Source organism: Centruroides vittatus, unplaced genomic scaffold (assembly GCF_030686945.1).
Source record: "Centruroides vittatus isolate TY-2023 unplaced genomic scaffold, ASM3068694v2 contig_1742, whole genome shotgun sequence".
Taxonomy (NCBI): Eukaryota; Metazoa; Arthropoda; class Arachnida; order Scorpiones; family Buthidae; genus Centruroides; species Centruroides vittatus.
Genome location: NW_027121061.1, coordinates 6,935 through 11,414, shown reverse-complemented (window position 1 = coordinate 11,414; position 4,480 = coordinate 6,935). Strand labels below are relative to the sequence as shown.

The window sequence follows — 4,480 nt, the reverse complement described above, 5'->3', positions numbered from 1 at the left end:
TGTCACATAACAAAAAATCGCGACGGATCACGTGACACGCGCCGCAGTTCGGTGTACTATGCTTAATGTCCTTGAAAACAGCTGTTTGTCTAAGCTGGCGGGATATTCCCAAGTAACTTTCAGGGGAAGACTGGCTTTTAGCCAGATGTGCATCATTTACCGTGAATACTCAAATACATTACGAAATTTTCGATCATGAATACTCTTTCAATAGGTGGGGACCGAAAAAATGGTCCAAAATATAAACTTCTATTGGATGTATAATTTCAAAACTTGCTGAGGTCATAAACGACATCCAATAGAATGTATCAAAAGCCTTTCCTGACTTATCTCGTCTATAGGGAAAATAGAAACGATTTTTGAAAATTTGACGTGTATACACGTCAATGGGCTGTAGCATTAAGAAAAGCCACTCTATGGACACTAAACGACATAAATGTTACTTAATGCAACTAAAGTACATAAATGGCACTTTTTGCAACTAAACGACATAAATTCAATAATAAATTTTCTAAGGTATACAAACAAAAAGTTCGAGTGTATTTTCTATTTGCTTTTTTATATTTACTTTCTAAGTAGTGCGTGTTAAATTATTTTGAAAGTGTTTATGAAACTATTTTGAGAGTTTGGAATATTTTTAAAGAAAGTAAGTACGTACATATTATTATAAAAAAAACTTTGTATAAAATATATGGAATTTTTAAACTAGTTTTTAAAATAATTTTGTAATTACTTGTAGTATTACTGTAGATACACTGGTGTAAGGGAAATAAACAATATTGTCAAAACGGATATGTAAACAGAACTCGGAGAGTGCTGTATGGGTGTTGGGGAGTATATGAAGAACTTAAAGGTACTGGGGAAGGTTTTTAAGAGTTTTATTGTTTCTTACTTGCGTCACTTATGTTAATAAACAACCTTTGTTTTTTGTAGCACTGAGGAGGAAGCAGGACTGTTAACACTGATTTGAAATGCATATGTTAAAAAGCCAATAAAGGAGTCATTAAATTTGTTTAGCTGTGAGACAGTCTACCGTTATTCGGATCAAGGAGACTACCACTTGATATACCTATCTTGAAGTGTTGAATGGTTTTATGTACTTGGCTACTGGAGGGTGCTTTTAGAATTAGGAAAGTATTGTTCAGAAATGAAAAAACCCGAGTCGTTAGATGGCAAAAACTTAATTACTTATAGACGTTTCATGGGTAACATTTTCGATTGCACACAGACATGTGCAATCTGCTTCCTGTCTCAGAAATAATGTACTGAGTAAGTGCTGTTTCTGGTTCTATCGTTGTCACGGTAATTAAGTAAGTGTAACATATACATTTTTTAAATTATATATATTTTTTTTGTAAGAATTATATTTACTTTCTAATTTTGTTAAATTGTTACGCCAAAAGAGAACGCTACGTGAAAATCATAAAAAAATCGAATGGTAATAAATATTAATTGATTTACAGAAATCCAATATATATTTTGGAATATAATGTACACCATTATCTAAGTTACGAAAATTTAAACAAAATTGCCGAGATTTGTAGCAATTGGTTGAACTGCTTAGAAGTGTATAGCGAACAAACATCCATACTAACATTCTGATTTATACAGACAGATTTATGTTATTGTAAATTTAATATGTAAAATATAATTTATAAGTACTCATGCAATTTTTATCATAAGCATTTAAAAGTGGATCTGGAAAGTATCCTGGCAGGTTTCTTCTTCATCATATGACCTCTCTATTGTGTGCTTGGCTGAACTCTTGTTAAGATTAAAAAAGTCTGTCAAGATGTAAAAAGCAAGAATATAGTAATGCTGGCAAAAAGTGTAAAAATAACGAAGTAGATGTTAATAAAACAAACTATTATTACATTTGTTATCGAAAAATTATAATTAGTTTTAGTCAAATATTTTTATTTATAATGAATTTTGTAATAATTAGATGATATAAACAAGTAACTGATTGAACGTAATCTTTAACACCTGAATACATACAGTACATAACTCATCATTGGCTGAGTGGTCTTCGTACCCTAAACACTGGGAGTTTGGTCATGAGTTTGCGTCACGCTCAGACATGCTGGCCACGTGAAATCTTACGGGTTTCCTTCACGCCTAAATGGAAGCCAGTGTCCCTTAAAAGACCTTCCGGAAGGCATTCCCCTAGTCAGATCGCGCAATAGTTGCGTTTCCAGGAACAAACATACAGAACATACAGATGTATATATCCTCATACACATAATCCAAAAAATGTAAGCAGCAGGCAAAATAAGACTAGTTATACAAATCATACTTTCAGCAACTTTCTGCAAACCCTCCTTTCTAGATAAACCTATATCACATCAGATACACTCATGCCTTTTCTAGCATGTTTCCTCACATTTTGTTTGACTCAACAGCTTAGTTATGTCAGACACTCGTCAACTTGTTTTAATAAAAACTTTCTTGATCTTTACTTACCACGCTTATTATTCACCTTTCCTCTGTTCGAAAATAATTCTCAATGTGGCTAAACCACAGATAAAATCGTCTTACTCAACTTTCAAATTCCAGAAGTCAAATTTTTAAAAGCATTTCTCAAAATAAAACATTATCAAAAACACTATTCCGTTATGAAATACAGTCGAGTCCGTATAAGTCGTCATCCGGATAACTCGACACCGTCGGTTGAGTAGTCAATTTTCTGTTGTCCTGGCCGACTTACATAGGCATTAAGGTTGTTAATTTTAAAAAACTCGGTTTACTCGACATCGTTTAACTTGTCACCACTACATAAATCAACATACTTTTTCTGTTTCACACTTGTTTAGACGTCTGATAAGTCGACTACCCTCCTGAAAAATGAGTTCACACCACACAGCTTACTGTACGGTGTAAACTCATTTTCTTTCAGTATTTATCATGTAGTTTTTAATTATTCGCAATTAGGAGAGATTATAAGAAGATTACTGTAGTTTACTTTATTTTGAATATTTAACAATGCATTTCGGATTGGTAATTTTTCAATACTCTTCAGGCTCACCGGGCTTTAGCGTTTAACATTGTTGTCTACAACATAACGAAAAAAAGGTTACTTTATGTGAATATACTTTTGTTCTTCAGAATGATGCATATAGTGCACAATTTATACACATCCTAATGCTGCAGTTTCTGTATCTGAAAAGCATATTGAGTATTGAAAAAGAAAACTGTCTGATTTCAATGGATTATCTCATTGAATGAAGGCATTCATATTGGATGAAAATTTTCAGAAAAACAAAAAGGTTAGGCTGAATACATCCATTTCCTTCTTTCGATTTGTGGTCGCCCAAATTTTTTTATTTGAATTATGTTTTGAGGAAACAAATCAATTAAAAACATTAAGACATTCTACTCCTATGCCTTTATTGACATACACCACATAAATGTGCTTGACAAGCATCAGCCTGAAACATTCTGAAAGAGATAACAGGTATATGAAAGCATACGTAAAATCATTGGAACTATCACAGCTAATGTCAGGTGAAGATGCTCTAGTTGCTTTGGCGAATGCTAAACTGTCTCGCCACCAATATGATATTATAAGAATAAGTGCCCCAGAAAGCAATATTAAGGAAATAATTTTGAGGTATATAAGTTTTCAAAACTTAAGATTCGTGTTATCTGTCTTACATGGATGGATTTGAACGTGATTGTTTTTTGCGATTGGCTTATAAGAGACTTATGTTGCGAAATGTTGAGCATTCGAACTTAATACAGCGAGATACTTAGTTGAAAAAAATTTTTGGTATTACATGCCACCTACATTACACAATTATTTCATACACGGACCTTAAATTATAGGTTATATTCCCCACGGCTGCCCATAGGACAACTGACAGAAGAGGCTCGAGAAGCTGGCAATAAAGATTTTAAAATGTACAGAGATTATTACGCCAGGATAGCCAAATTCCTAATTCGTATAGTTTAGTTAAAATATTTTTCTACAGAATTTAATAATCAAACGTCATCATTTCATCAACGGATTTTATAATTATTGTTAAACAATACTGCTCACAAACAATGAAAATAAACCAAATATTGCAACAGAATTTCTGAAGGCTGAAGAGTTTCCACAGTAAAATTTCGAATGACAATTCATCCCGGATGCACGCTCGATAAGATGTATTTAGCGTTGGACCAGGGAACGAAATCTAGAGACAACATCACCAACAGGATGATTACGGGCTCAGCGTAGACGCTTTAATGATCAGGAAAGCTCGCGTTTTCACTACAACACATCATTACATACACTCCTTACGATAACATGCACAATTGAACTATTATCTCATTTCTTCAGCGCACTCATTCATTTACATATCACGCATCGTCGCTGTACACAACACTGTGACATAACACCTACACTGCTTCCCAAAATCCAATTCCCAGGTCCTCGTCCTGAGAAGTGGAAATGTCATTCGATGATTTTGAGTGGCAGCTAAAGGAGCTCTGGTACACT

The 4,480-nt window shown here is 33.6% G+C and overlaps 1 long non-coding RNA gene across 1 annotated transcript; it reads left to right on the top strand.

Annotated features, from left to right (window-relative positions):
• The first annotated feature begins 808 nt into the window (after positions 1 to 808).
• LOC136969135 (uncharacterized) lies at positions 809 to 1,012 on the top strand. The gene is made up of 2 exons (XR_010879770.1): positions 809 to 853; positions 934 to 1,012. It is a non-coding gene; the product is annotated as an uncharacterized lncRNA (long non-coding RNA).
• The last annotated feature ends 3,468 nt before the right edge of the window (positions 1,013 to 4,480 follow it).